A 16,493-nucleotide genomic window follows, 5' to 3' on the forward strand; every position below is an offset into this window, starting at 1 on the left:
ACCTTTCAGGTTTCAGCTTCCATCTGGTATAACACTTTTTGTTTCAGGTCATGATATGACATGGCCTCTATATAGTATCTTAGAGGGGTATGGGCACAGAGGAAGTGCCCATATAAACGGGAGAGTTTCCTCGTCGTGCAGCAGGGGAACTGCGGGTCAGGTAGTTCTCCAGAGGCAAGGGTCCAGGTAAGGGGCGGAGTCAGCGGCTGCACACGCTCCCCTCTCTGGTCCGGGGCGCAAGGGGCGGAGGCTTCTTCCTGTGGCTTCGCCTCCTTCTTCCCCATCGGCAGTTTTGAAGGGATAAACAGCCCGGCATCGTGGCCCGTCAGCGGTACACGTGTGCTGTCATCGCCTGGACTACGGAGTCCAACAGCGTGCTTCTCTGGTGGCGTGGCGAGTCCCTTCACGCGCCCTTCCTGGACCCACGAGGACTCCAGCATGCATGCACGGGGGAAGAGACCGGCCTCCAAAGGAGAGGTGCGCTCGGTATTTAACGGTGGCGGTGACAAGGCTCGATAAACTTCAGGCGTGCCTCGTCACATGCCGCCAGACCTTGAGTATAATTTAAGTCATTGTGTTCCATAATATTAAACTTCAATATTGTAGTATTGTAATTAGGGGCTGCCACTAGTGACTATTTTTATTTAGATTAATCTATCGACAAATTTTTCGATTAATCTAAACAATTCATTTTCCCCAATTGAGAACATTTTTATTAATCTTACATCTTTGCCATTCAGTAGTGTACCATAAAAAGTGTAATTATAAACAAGCCTCTTATTAAACATAAAACTACAGGAGTAAAAATGTAAACAAAATTTATTTAAACAGACTTCAACATGATTAAAAAAAATTATTGATAACCTTTTTTTAAAGCAAAAGTACACAAACAACATGGAGTGAGAGAAGCACATGTCCACTGTAAGATGTACTGTAATAATAACATATATAAATGCTCTGGACTGGTCTGCTAATAATAAAGTTTAAAAAGTAAAATTGAAAAAGTTAAATAAAAAAGTTTAAGGAGTATCTACCTGAATTTATTTTAGAGAAAATGTAAATATGCAGTAGCCTATTTTTATTTCTGGAAAATAAATGAAAGATTGTATCTATTACTTAGAGATGCTTTTGATTATTAAAATTGGAACCATTAAAATGGAATCTACAAAAGTAATAGATAGAATTACTACAATTAATTAGACAGACTTTTTAAATAATACAATTAATTTAATTTAACCAATTAAAACAAAGTACAGAAAAATGTAATTTAAACTTTTTTTTGTGTGGTAAATAAAATTGTCACGCTGTGTGGTAAGCAGGAGAGCACACAACGAGTGTAAGGGTAACTAAAAGGCTTTAATCCACTTAGAGATGAAATAAACAATACAAATACAGGCAGGCAGAACAAAACCACACGCAAATAAAGATGAGATCGGACAAACAGAACTGAAATCACAGGACTTAAATACACCAGGTAAATGACTAAATTAACTACACACGAAAATGAAACACATTCGGATTTTATCTGTAAAACACATTGGAGTTGTTCATTATACTTTGTTTCATGTTGTCACATGACCTGCATTTACCATGGTAAACACTCAAACTCAGAGTTATCAGAAGTACATTGTTTTTGTGTTATATTTCAATAAAAAACATTCTGAATTTACATTATAACTAACATTTAGGTTATTCATCATATGTTGTTCATTTCATGTTGTCTCATGATCCAGGTTCATGTTCAAGAATCAAACGGCGTTATGAAGATGAAGAGAGTCAAGAATAGGAAGAAACACAGAAGACCAGTATCAGAAGTACATAGATGGTGTATTCAAGTAAGAAACACGTTCTGATTTTACATTGAAATAAATATGTGAATTACTGAACATACCTTGTTCATTTCATGTTGTCAGATGACCTACGTTTACCGTGGTGAAGACTCATACAGCATTATGTAGATGAAGAGAGTCAAGAATAGGAAGAAACACAGAAGACCAGTATCAGAAGTGCATTGATTTTATATTGTATTCAAATGAAATGCACTCTGATTTTATATTCTAATAAACATTATTGGGTTATTATACACGTACCTTGTTAATTTATAGTTGTCACATGACCTATGCTTACCGTGGTAAAGACTCAGCTCATGTAGATGAAGAGAGTCAAGAATAGGAAGAAACACAGAAGACCAGTATCAGAACTACATTGATTTTATGGTGTTTTCCATTAAAACACATTCTAGTTTCATTTCATAATAAATATGTGAATTATTAAACATACCTTGTTTATTTCATGTTGTCAGATAACCCACGTTTACCATGGTGAAGACTCGTACAATATTATGTAGATGAAGGGAGCCAATTATATGAAGAAACACAGAAGACCAGTATCAGAAGTACATTGATTTTATGGTGTTTTCCATTAAAACACATTCTAGTTTCATTTTATAATAAATATGTGAATTATTAAACGTACCTTGTTCATTTCACGTTGTCAGATAACCCACGTTTACCTTGGTGAAGACTCGTACAGCATTATGTAGATGAAGGGAGCCAATTATATGAAGAAACACAGAAGACCAGTATCAGAAGTACATTGATTTTATGGTGTACTCAAATAAAAACCATGTAATTTTATATCGTAATGCACAATTGGGTTATTCATCATACCTTGCTAATTTTATGTTGTCACATGACCCACATTTAAAGACTCAAACAGTGTTATGAAGAGAGTCAAGCATAGGAAGAAACACAAGACCAGTATCAGAAGTAACATTGAAGAAACATTCAGATTTTGTTAAGAAACATTTTCAAAATGTTGTTTCTGTGTTGAATTTATAGATAAGTTAATGATTATTTCTTAAACATTACCTTCATGGGAAGACTGCTCATCGTAACAGACTACAACACTTCAGTGCATTCCAACGCATCATACTAGTAATAGAATGTTTACGTTCAAATGAACATGGCTGCAGCTCAAAGTGTTTCCATCATAAGAATGTTACTAAGCTTGCATTTATTTATATTCACCTATTGTGTGCATGCATGTGTCAATGTCTTAAAATAAAGTAACATTAGGATGGGAGGAACTGTGACCAGATGTATGACTTCCCACAAAAATAAAAAAACAACAGATTAATGGTGTCTAATGGAAACAATTAAAAAAGGCCTGAAAATGCAAACCATTCAATAACAAGATTTATTACATAATGTGTATTATGTGTTCAGTCTCTTTTCAGTGGCCTACACAATATTTTTAGATGATGTAAACATGGACCATATTGTAAACTTGTCATTTTTACACAAAGGAATTTTTTTTGTGTGTATTGTTTTAGAAACTCATAACATGGACTTATCCATGTTGTGCTTTGGAAAATTAATTCTAGTAGTGGGAGACAAAGAAGAGTAATGAAATGAAAAGGATTTGTTTAGACCACATTTGTTGTCCTAATGAAATTCAATGTATTTTAAATGACCATGAAGAAAGTCTTATTTTTATTTTATTATTATTTATTTATTTACTTTTTCTATTTATACATAATAACAACACTTTAGATGGGATAAACTAATATTCTATGTACAGAAAGTACAGTAGCAGAGACTATTCAATTTAGACCTTTGAGATTCTTTTTGGTGATATGGCCAAAATGTTATATTATGGGTTGAGGGATTTATAGTCGCAGATGTACAGTATATGCATGTTCTGATTTTGATGAGTTCGACATGTTCCCAGGTCAACATATCTTGGTGACCCTGGAATAACCTTTTAATCCAAAAATGTAGTCTTGACCATATCGCTACTCCTAAACCTAACCTTACCCATTAATAATCTCTAAATTCAGGGGAAATCATAGATGAATGACACTGATGTACAAGCACAAAACGCTGATTGTAAGCCTAAAATTCACAAAAACTATAAAATGATTCTTTAAATCTGATTGGCTAATCACAGTGTTGTTCAGGGGTCAACAAGAATGTTGACCTGGGAACACATAGAATCTGCTACAGTATATAGAATGAACGTTTTTTACCTGAACATGGCCAAATGTTACTGAATGTGAACAAACCACAAATAAAATGTCCACTTTAAATGACCAGTACTGACAACAGGCCATTCATTTATTAATATTAATTTAAAGAACAAATCTGATGACTGTGATTGTGGGTGATAGGCTCCAGCATCCCCATTCCAAACAAAATGAATGAAAAGAAGGATGGATGGATGTGTGATTGTGAGTTAGCAGATGGCACTTCCTCCTCATAAAATCCAGAAAAATTATATATACAGTACTGTGCAAAAGTTTGTGTGAAAAAATGCTTTAAACAAAGAATGGAAGTGTTTTTGCAGTGAAAGAACAAAAGATCAAATCAATATTTGGTGTGACCACCCTTTGCCTTCAAAACAGCATCAATTCTTCTAGGTACATTTGCACACAGTTTTTGAAGGAACTCGGCTGGTAGGTTGTTCCAAACATCTTGGAGAACTAACCACAGATCTTCTGTGGATGTTGGTTTTCTCACATCCTTCTGTCTCTTCATTTATTCACAGACACACTCGATATTGAGATCAGGGCTCTGTGGGGGCCATGCCATCACTTCCAGTGCTTCTTGTTCTTCTTTACGCTGAAGATAGTTTTGAATGACTTTGGCTGTATGTTTAGGGTCATTGTCCTGCTGCAGAATAAATTCGGGGCCAATCAAATGCCTCATACGTATTTCTCAGCATTGAGAACACCATTAATCCTGACCAAATCTCCAACTCTATTTGCTGAAATGCAGCCCCAAAAGTTAAAGGAACCTCCACCATGCTTCACTGTTGCCTGCAGACACTCATTATTGTACCACTTTCCAGCCCTTTGACGAGCAAACTGTGTCTTTTATCTGCTGCATTTCCTTGGCTGACCAATGCGTTTTTTGAACCTTAGTGTTACCTCTTTTGTGCTTCTTCAAAAGAGTTTGAACAGCACTTCTTGAAACCCCAGTCTGCTTAGAAATCTTTGTCTGGGAGAAACCTTGTTGATGCAGTATAACTTCCTTGTATCTTCTATCTGAACTGTCTTTCACAACCTCACCTTGGTAGCGGAGTTTGCCTTTTCATCACCCAGTTTAAAGCCTCCTACACAGCTCATAACTGGGTTTCAACCTATGTGTGATATTGCATTTACATTTACATTTACATTTAGTCATTTTGCAGATGCTTTTATCCAAAGCGACTTACAATTGAGAGTACAACAGCAATTCATTTTTTGAGAGACAAACAGACAGAGTAAGTGCTTATAACACCCAGTCACAGGGAGTGTTCAGATTAGTACATGCCAGAAGGGAAGGAATAAACAAGGGGGAGGAGAAGTGAGACAGAGACAGTGAGAGTAAAAATTTTTTTTTTTTTTTTTTTTTTTTTTTTTTTTTTTTGATGAGAGGTCAGGTATTGCTGAAAGATGTGAGTTTTCAGCAGTTTCTTAAAGATTGACAGAGATCCAGCATTCCGGATATGTATGCGGGAAGATCGTTCCACCAGCCAGGAACAGAGAACGAGAAAGTTCTGGAGAGTGATTTCGAGCCTCTTTGAGATGGTACCACGAGGCGTCGCTCGCTAGCAGATCTCAGACTTCTAGAGGGGGTGTAGATTTGTAATAGTGAGTGGAAGTAGACCGGTGCCGAGTCTGTGGTTGTTCTATATGCAAGCATCAGTGCCTTGAACTTGATGCGAGCTGCAATCGGTAGCCAATGTAAGGAGATAAAGAGAGGTGTAACATGGGTTCTCTTGGGCTCATTGAAGACCAGCCGTGCTGCTGCATTCTGAATCATTTGTAGAGGTTTTATTGTGTTTGATGGAAGTCCAGCCAGAAGAGCATTGCAGTAGTCCAGTCTAGAAATGACAAGGGCCTGGACAAGTAGCTGTGCAGCTTGCTCTGTTAGAAAGGGCCTGATCTTTCTGATTTTGTGTAGTGCAAACCTGCAGGATCGAGCAGTCTTTGCAATGTGATCTTTGAAGGTTAGTTGGTCATTGAGGATTACACCAAGATTTCTGACTGAGGTTGATGGGGTAATTGACGAAGAACCTAGCTGGATGATGAAGTCATGCTGTGTAGTTGGAGTGGCAGGGAATACAAGCAGCTAAGTCTTTGTCAGGTTGAGCTGTAGGTGGTACTCTTGCATCCATGTCGAGATGTCCGCCAGGCAACCCGAGATCCGAGTAGCTACCGTTGGATCGTCTGGATAAAAAGAGAGGTAGAGCTGTGTGTCATCGGCGTAGCAGTGGTAGGAGAAGCCGTGAGCCTGTATGATGGGGCCTAATGATGTAGTGTAAATGGAGAAGAGGAGGGGTCCAAGAACCGATCCCTGAGGAACCCCAGTGACCAGTTGATGTGCTGGGGATACATCTCCTCCCCAGGCCACCCTAAAAAACCTACCAGTGAGATAGGATTCGAACCAACGAACCAACCAAAGTGGGATCCCAGAGATGCCCAGTGATGAGAGGGTAGACAGCAGGATCTGATGATTCACAGTGTCAAAAGCAGCGGATAGATCCAGCAGAATGAGAACTGCTGATTTGGATTGAGCTCTTGCAGTCCGCAGGGCTTCCGTGACTGAGAGCAGCGCAGTCTCAGTTGAATGGCCGCACCTGAAACCTGATTGGTTATGGTCCAGTTTGTTGTTTTGCGAAAGAAACAGTGATACCTGGTTGAAAACCACTCTTTCAAGTGTTTTTGCTATGAATGGAAGAAGAGAGACTGGCCTGTAGTTATCAATAAGGGAAGTGTTTAAAGTGGGCTTTTTGAGCAGTGGGGTTACCCGAGCCTGCTTAAATGCTGTGGGGAAGGTGCCTGTGAGGAGAGATGTGTTGATGATGTGCGTGGGTGCCGGCAAGACTGTGGGGGAGATTGCTTGCAGAAGATGAGAGGGTATGGGGTCTAGCGGACATGTTGTTGGATGGCTGGAGAGGAGAAGTTTGGATACTTCTGCCTCAGTGAGGGAGCAGAAGGAGAAAGTGGAGGAATCGGTAGTCGATGCGGTTGGTTGAAGGTTGTGCGTTGGGGGGGCTGAGAACTGGCTACTGATCGCTTTTGTTTTGTTTGTAAAAAATGTGGCAAAATCGTCAGGTGATATTGAGGTGGTGGGAGGTGGTGGAGGGGGATAGAGCAGGGATATTGATGATCATTAGCACCTGTTTGGTATAATTGGTTGATCATACACCTGACTATAATCCTACAAAATCCCTGATTTTGTGCAAGTGTACCTATAAGAATTGATGCTGGTTTGGTAGTGACACCAAATGTTGATTTGATTTCGATTTTTCTTTTGTTCGCCTTGTTAGAGTTGTGTATTGATGTTGAAGCTGTGTATTGACATTTTGCAACTTTGACCTTTCAGGTTTCAGCTTCCATCTGGTATAACACTTTTTGTTTCAGGTCATGACATGACATGGCCTCTATATAGTATCTTAGAGTGGTATGGGCACAGAGGAAGTGCCCATATAAACGGGAGAGTTTCCTCGTCGTGCATCAGGGAAGTGCGGGTCAGGTAGTTCTCCAGAGGAAGGGTCCAGGTAAGGGGCGGAGTCGGCGGCTGCACACGCCCCTCTCTGGTCCGGGCGCAAGGGGTGGCGGCTTCTTCGTGCGGCTTCGCCTCCTTCTTCCCGATCGGCAGTTTTGAAGGGATAAACAGCCCGGCATCGTGGCCCGTCAGCGGTACACGTGTGCTGTCATCGCCTGGACTACGGAGTACAACAGCGTGCTTCTCTGGTGGCGTGGCGGAAGTCCCTTCACGCGCCCTTCCTGGACCCACGAGGACTCCAGCATGCATGCACGGGGGAAGAGACCGGCCTCCCGAGGAGAGGTGCGCTCGGTATTTAACGGCGGCGGTGATAAACTTCAGGCGTGCCTCGTCACACGCCTCCAGACCTTAAGTATAATTTAAGTGATTGTGTTCCATAATATTAAACTTCAATATTGTAGTATTGCATTTAGGGGCTGCCACTAGTGACTATTTTTATTTAGATTAATATATCGACAAATTTTTCGATTAATCTAAACAATTCATTTTTCCCAATTGAGAACATTTTTATTAATCTTACATCTTTGCCATTCAGTAGTGTACCATAAAAAGTGTAATTATAAACAAGCCTCTTATTAAACATAAAACTACAGGAGTAAAAATGTAAACAAAATTTATTTAAACAGACTTCAGCATGATTAAAAAAAATTATTGATAACCTTTTTTTAAAGCAAAAGTACACAGACAACATGGAGTGAGAGAAGCACATGTCCATCTCATAGTCCAAAGCACTGACTGTAAGATGTACTGTAATAATGACAACATATATAAATGCTCTGGACTGGTCTGCTAATAATAAAGTTTAAAAAGTAAAATGGAAAAAGTTAAATAAAAAAGTTTAAGGAGTATCTACCTGATTTATTTTAGAGAAAAATGTAAATATGCAGTAGCCTATTTTTATTTCTAGAAAATAAATGAAAGATTGTATCTATTACTTAGAGATGCTTTTGATTATTAAAATTGGAACCATTAAAATGGAATCTACAAAAGTAATAGATAGAATTACTACAATTAATTAGACAGACTTTTAAATAATACAATTAATTTAATTTAACCAATTAAAACAAAGTACAGAAAAATGTAATTTAAACTTTTTTTGTGTGGTAAATAAAATTGTCACGCCGTGGTGGTAAGCAGGAGAGCACACAACGAGTGTAAGGGTAACTAAAAGGCTTTAATCCACTTAGAGATGAAATAAACAATACAAATACAGGCAGGCAGAACAAAACCACACGCAAATAAAGACGAGATCGGACAAACAGAACTGAAATCACAGGACTTAAATACACCAGGTAAATGACTAAATTAACTACACACGAAAATGAAACACATTCGGATTTTATCTGTAAAACACATTGGAGTTGTTCATTATACTTTGTTTCATGTTGTCACATGACCTGCATTTACCATGGTAAACACTCAAACTCAGAGTTATCAGAAGTACATTGTTTTTGTGTTATATTTCAATAAAAAACATTCTGAATTTACATTATAACTAACATTTAGGTTATTCATCATATGTTGTTCATTTCATGTCGTCTCATGATCCAGGTTCATGTTCAAGAATCAAACGGCGTTATGAAGATGAAGAGAGTCAAGAATAGGAAGAAACACAGAAGACCAGTATCAGAAGTACATAGATGGTGTATTCAAGTAAGAAACACGTTCTGATTTTACATTGAAATAAATATGTGAATTACTGAACATACCTTGTTCATTTCATGTTGTCAGATGACCTACGTTTACCGTGGTGAAGACTCATACAGCATTATGTAGATGAAGAGAGTCAAGCATACGAAGAAACACAGAAGACCAGTATCAAAAGTGCATTGATTTTATATTGTATTCAAATGAAATACACTCTGATTTTATATTCTAATAAACATTATTGGGTTATTATACACGTACCTTGTTAATTTATAAATGTCACATGACCAATGCTTACCATAGTAAAGACTCAGCTCATGTAGATGAAGGGAGTCAAGAATAGGAAGAAACACAGAAGACCAGTATCAGAACTACATTGATTTTATGGTGTACTCAAATAAAAACCATGTAATTTTATATCGTAATGCACAATTGTGCTATTCATAATACCTTGCTAATTTCATGTTGTCACGTGACCCACATTTAAAGACTCAAACAGTGTTATAGAAGAGAGTTTAGCATAGGAAGAAACACAAGACCAGTATCAGAAGTAACATTGAAGAAGCATTCAGATTTTATTAAGGAACATTTTCAAAATTTTGTTGAATTTATAGATAAGTTAATGATTATTTCTTGCATTTCTGTAAAGATTACCTTCATGGGAAGACTGCTCATCGTAATCATATGCAGTGTGCATTCCAACGCATCATACTAGTAATAGAATGTTTAGGTTCAAATGAACATGGCTGCAGCTCAATGTGTTTCCATCATAAGAATGTTACTAACGGCCTACTGTTGTACAATGCTACCAAAATATTGTTAATATTTGGCGATTTCTGTATGACGCAAATGCTATTGCCACTGTAATTTAATGAATATGTGGACATCACGTGTAAACTCAGAGTGATGGTTTGAGCTTTTATTTTGTAATCACAATGTAAATGATTTACCTTACAAATGTAAGGAAATGGCACACGTTGCATTGAATAATTAAGTCATTCATATAGCTCTTTATTGGTTATATCCGTACACCCAAAGCACTTTACAGTCATGTGGGGTTGTCTCTCAACCAATTGGATGACGCGACGGCAGCCACAGGACAACGGCACCACACACCAACTACAGGTGGAGACGAGAGAGAGTCATACAGATCATCAAGTGGATTCATCTCACTTCACTGGCTTCCTGTATGTAAAGTACTGAATTTAAAAATTCTACTGTTTGTTTTTAAATGTCTTAAGTAGTTAAAACCTCATACCTTGTCCAGATCACTCAGATCTATGAACTCAGACATGCTGCATGTTCGTAGAACAAGGCTAAAAATGAGAGGAGCGCGTGCCTTTTCTGTTGTTAGCCCAGAACTTATTTATCAATCAATCAATCGTTTGTATTTATATAGCGCTTTTAACAACACAGGTTGCATCAAAGCACTGTACAGTATAATGTAGAAGAGTATAATGACAGGGATGTATAATGACGAGAGTGACCAATTTCTTATTAAATGCAGAGACGGTCTCTGTAGTCAATTCAACGATAGTCACTAGAAGTTAAGTGTCCCCAACCAAGCAAGCCAGAGGTGACAGTGGCAAGGAAACAAAACCCCATGCATACAGAATGGAGAAAAAAAAACCTTGGGAGAAACCAGACTCAGTTGGGGTCAGTTCTCCTCTGACCGGACGCCCAGCACTTAACTTCCAGTTCAATTTTAAACGCAGCTGTGTCAGATAGTGTTAATGACTTAGTGTGTGTGTGTGTGTGTGTGTGTGTGTGCATCAGGATCTGGTGATCTGTCCACGGGGCATCTGGTCTCTGATGAACATAATCTCTGTGTGCTGATCCACCATCTAGTCTGGATACAAACTGTGAGAACAGATTGAGAAAGAGACAGGACTAATATTAGCGTAGATGCCATTCTTTTTACGATGTCACAAGTACATCGTATTGTAGGAGTAGTGTTCCCGGTTCCAGCAAATCTAAGTAATGCAGCCTAAAAATCCTTTAACGGATTTGAATAATAAAAAGTGTGTTGGTGTGTTATGTGTAGGATAAGTTAAAAAGATGTGTCTTTAATCTAGATTTAAACTGGCAGAGTGTATCTGCTTCCCGAACAGAGTTAGGGAGATTGTTCCAGAGCACATGTCCATCTCATAGTCCAAAGCACTGACTGTAAGATGTACTGTAATAATGACAACATATATAAATGCTCTGGACTGGTCTGCTAATAATAAAATGTAAGGGTCCCCCTTTTCCTGCAGAACGGAATCCAGAGGCCCTGGTCGAAGGTCAATGCGTGTTCGGTCTTTTCTTTGCGTCTCATTAAAAATCACTAATATTTATTAATCTTTTGTATTTCCAATTATAGTACTGGCCTTACACATAAATTTATTTGACTCCAATCCTTCATGATTTTAATTCTATTTATTACAATGTAACTGCTGATCCCTCTAGTTGTGATTAAATTTATTCAAACGATTTATTAAAGTGGACCGCTCTAAGCTGGAGCTCTGCACCCACCGCCGTGGACCGCTCCCGCTAGAGACGCACACTCGCACCCACTGCTTTTAGCAGCAGGCCGCAAAAGCCGGAGCTCTGCACCCACCGCTGTGGACAGCTCCCGCCAGAGACGGTCGTTCACACATGCTGCTATTACAGTGGACCGCTCTAAGCCGGAGCTCTGCACCCACTGCCGTGGAACGAGCCCTGTCCGCTTTTCACGGACAAGAGGAAAAAAATCTGGACTCGGTAGTCCACCAAGTTCCAAGCCCTCTCCCTGACAGCACGCCAAACACGCTTACTTTTACCATTACTATGATTAATTATATGTAAGTGCGACATTCTTAATGAACTTTAAACCAACTCTTTTTGGGCAGAAGGAGGGGAAGCAGGAAGAGCAGAGGTGAAGAGGGTGTCATAAACACAACAGGGGGAGGTGGGGTGTTTACTCTCTTTTTGAAGTCTTTTTGTTCCTTTGGATATCCCTTCTCAGATCAGTCTTAATGCATATACAGGTTTTGATTCACCTCCTTACACCATTTATTTCCAACCTTATATCCTCTAGACAGAGTTGAGTATGGAGTATGCAGAGAAGTTGTGTCTTGTTCCCCAGAACCAGCTGGAAATGCTGAAATCAGGACCCTTCCAACAGGTTGTATAGAACGATCTGGATATAGCCATAAGAAATATTTTAGTCATGACTGATTTGGACTTAATGTATATAGAGTTTGGCTTTCTCAGCCATTCTAACAAGATTTTTGACAATTGTCAAGCAAGGCGAACGTGGCCGCTAACCTCGAAGATATCAGGGGTACAGAAGATGTCATAGCCTTTGAACTTTGAGAAATCAGACAATCACTGAGACTGATGTCAACCTGTGAAAATATAGTAGCACCTGGGTAATTTAATTAAAAAAAGTTGTATTAATAATTCCAATGGCGAGGCCCAAAGTTATTGATTAAAAATTGATATGGCATTTTTTGTCAAAAGATTAAAGCAATCAAAACACTATCACAACTGGCAATGTGTGAAATATCTGAGATGATGGGATGTCCACTGTAAACTGCTTGTTTTGTTTGGAATATGATCAGCTCTTGCCAATTTTTTTTACTTTAAAAATGTAATTACCTCAATGTAATTAAAGTCATTTAATTCAGAAAACTATTTCTCTGATGACAAAGATATGCTGTAACTAGCTAACTATTATTTTTCATTAAATACTATGAATCACTTTACTGCCTTACTATGAGTCAAATTTGCATTTCAGTTCTATACACTGCAAATTTCATTCAACATATTCAGACTTTCATTCCATATATTCAAACGGTCCTAACTTTAGGACAACCCAACAGCTGTCCTAATTTCAAAATCAAAGAAAAAAACACAGAAAATTGAGCTATTGGTATGCCCCAGCCCCCCTACTGTTACTGTTGCTACCTTGGACATACAAACAGAGATTCTCCCTGTTTTACAATGATAGCTGCAGTGTGAAAACCTTGTCCAATGATGTTTTTGCACATTGCGCTGTCAAACAATAGCATTATATTTATTATTCATTGAAGATTAAGTTGTTTAATGGTAGGAAGACTCTTGTTGGCCGCCGTCACCTCTGGCTTGCTTAGTTGAGGACACTTAATTTCTAGTGACTATCCTCGATTTGATTACAGAGACTCTGTATTTAATAAAAAATAAGTGTCAATCTCTCATCATTATACATCACTCTATTCTCCTATTTGATACTGTTCAGCACCTTGATACAATCTGTATTGTTAATAAATATAAGTCTATATAAATAAAGTGATTGATTGGACCATGAAGATATGTTAGATTTTGATGGCAAGTACACACTGCCTCGCAGCATATTACAGTTAGTACAGGAACTGGGCGACCAAAAAAAGGGTCACGTAAAAAGTGACTAAAGTAAAAGTGACTAAAGGCCCCTTCACAACAAGCATGATAACGATGAAGATTAAACAATAGAGTTCACAGTCACGATAAAACCACAGATGATGTCCATATGCAAGAAAAATATCTGAAGAAAAATGCACTGCTGATTGTGTGCAGGCGTGAATTAGTAGGAGGTAGACAATTGGTTTGCGTTTGGTGTGAAAGCACCAATCGTCCGCAAATTACCTCGCTTTTTAAGATTTACCAATATCATATAAATCCTTTTTAAAGATTAAAGAATCTCTCTAGTTTACAGAATTAGTATTGCTTGAGCAATCTTATCAAGTGAAATTCCTTTCCACAGGTGAATAACTCATATACTACCTCTCCCTTTGTGAAGACATAAAAGAACATCTGATTCTGTAAGACCAATGGAATAACAGCTGTTTACCTTCACCATATGGAGTTTGGACTTGATTCATAAAGTTGCCTTATTCACTCAGAGCAACTATGTACATTTTCTTTCCTTTTTATTACCTGGAAATATAGGTTTAATAGTTATTCTGTTGGTACATTGGATTGCCTTCAACCATTTTCAGTGTTACATAATGCTTCCCAGATATTCACAAAATATTTTAGATGTTCAACTGAAAAGTCCGATATGAAAATCATATTGCTGTTCAATAAATTTGTCGAGGTGAGGTTAATGACTGAAGACTCCTCCCCAAAACACAGAGGACAAAAATGTGATACCACTTGATAGAAGATCTTCATATATCTTCATAAACATATTGGATTAAATACTAACAAGATTTGTGTCATTATACAAGCGCAATGAGTGAAAGGACACATCATGAACGTAGCGAACATGGTAAGAGAATTTTAATATGAATTACTTTAATAATTATACGTTCAAATTTCAAGTTAAGTGCAAATAAGAGACAATAAATGTACCATGCTCATAATAATAAAATGTTTTGGAATTATATTTAGTATTCACAAAATTCATATCCATGTAGGAATAGATTTCTCTGATTTGAAAAAAAAACACTCTTTTATTAGAAATCATACAAATCTGTATCTTCATTATATCAAAATACTCTATTTTAGTTTGTGTTGTTTTCTGAATGTCCAAATCAACTAATTTGTCTTATATCTGCAGATGACGATTGTAATGTAATTTATACGAAACGGCAATGGGTAGGGCCACACCCTGTCGATTTCAATGTTTCAAGTGACATAAATAAGTCGTTGCTCAAAAGAGAAACGTGGAATATCAAAAAGGAAATGAACAAAAAACCAAATATCCAACTTGCATCGGTCAATGTTGATTTGCTGGACACCATAAACGTCATTGACACATTCGACAGACCAGCAGATGCCAGCACAAAGGGCAGATATGCTCAGTGTGGAAAATATGCATTAGGCTTCGAAGACAAACCAGGACACCGGATTCCGAAGGCTGGAGTCTACGCGGAAGCAGGAGTGGGTCGTGTTGCTGCTGAAGTGAGTGTATTAGAGGCAGAAGCCAAAGGCCCGAACGCCTCGGCTGGGGTTGGAGCCAGTGTTACTGGAGCTGGAATGATGGCTCGTGCTGAAGTCGGCAGTGTTTCAGCCAAAGCCGGACCTGTTGCTGCAAAACTGGGACTTGGAGTTGATACAGGGGTATCTATTGGTGCGGTGGGCTCGAGGCAAAATTCCTGGGAACTGGAATTACGCTTGGTCCAAAACCAGTGTATCTCTGTTGGGCTCAGAGGTTTCATGTTCAGTCATGTAGTTGTTCGAGTTATCTTTGAATAGAGAGGGTAGGAGCTCGGTCACTCACTCTCCGCTGGCCTCGGAATTGCTGGAGGAAGTGTCTGGGGAGAGGGAAGTCTGGGCGTCCCTGCTTAGACTGCTCCCCGCGACACGGCCCAGATAAGCCGAAGAAGATGGATGTCTTTTAAATAAACTAAGGTTTAGAGAAAATATTAAATTTTATAATGTAAAATGACATTTATTAACAATAAGTGTTTTATGATTAAATACATCGAAAAAGTCATCTTAAAAAATACCATTATTAATGATGATGATTTTTTTTATTACCTGTATAGTTATTCAAATGGTGTAAATGTTCTTTGTTCGCATTACAATTTATTCATTGACCGACATCTGTCGAGTGTCAATTTAAATTAAATAAACCTTTCAGTTTAATCACCATTCTGTATTTATACACTGCTTTAATTAACACTCACACACACCATTCACACACAGAGATTGGAGTTCATGCTGTGTAAACTGTAACATTAAGAAGCAAAGATACTTGTCAGCACTACCCTATGACTTTTATTAAAATCACAATTTTTTTTAGGTAAATTTAGGTTAAATTAATAATTAACATCTCTCTTTCTCTCTTTCTATCTCTCTATCTTAAAATGGTCATATTTAAGAACATTAAGTAGTTTGCATAACTGGATATAGCTGTCAATCATTTGTTGACTGGTATTAAATGATTTGCAGCTTCATTTTACCTCACTTTTTTTCAACATAAAACCAACCCTTTGCACTGGAATGTGTGCTCTGCTTCTATGAATAAACCTTCACTGATTGCCACCTTATTTATTAACTTTGACTCGCACTATGTGCATCTGGCACAAATGTTCGCTCTAATAGTATTGGAATTGATTACATTAATATGCAGTTTTCCTATTGCTCGCAGGGTGCAGTAGGGAAACACATGTCCTTTGTGGATTTGGAGAAGGCATTCCACCAGGTCCCTCATGTTATCCTGTGGAGGATGCTCTGGGAATGTGGGGTACGGGTCCCTGTATGATCTGGTCCCTCTATGATCGGAGCAGGAACTTGCCAGAGTCTGAGGCCATGGTTCTCAGTCAGAAAAGGGTGGCTTGCCCCTTTAGGTTGGTGGGGAGT

The 16,493-nt window shown here is 38.3% G+C and overlaps 1 pseudogene; it reads left to right on the forward strand.

Moving 5' to 3' along the window:
- The first annotated feature begins 14,190 nt into the window (after nt 1–14,190).
- LOC122331501 lies at nt 14,191–15,782 on the forward strand (annotated as a pseudogene).
- Nucleotides 15,783–16,493: the final 711 nt, after the last annotated feature.

The sequence above is a fragment of the Puntigrus tetrazona genome, unplaced genomic scaffold, assembly GCF_018831695.1.
Source record: "Puntigrus tetrazona isolate hp1 unplaced genomic scaffold, ASM1883169v1 S000000001, whole genome shotgun sequence".
NCBI classification, from domain to species: domain Eukaryota; kingdom Metazoa; phylum Chordata; class Actinopteri; order Cypriniformes; family Cyprinidae; genus Puntigrus; species Puntigrus tetrazona.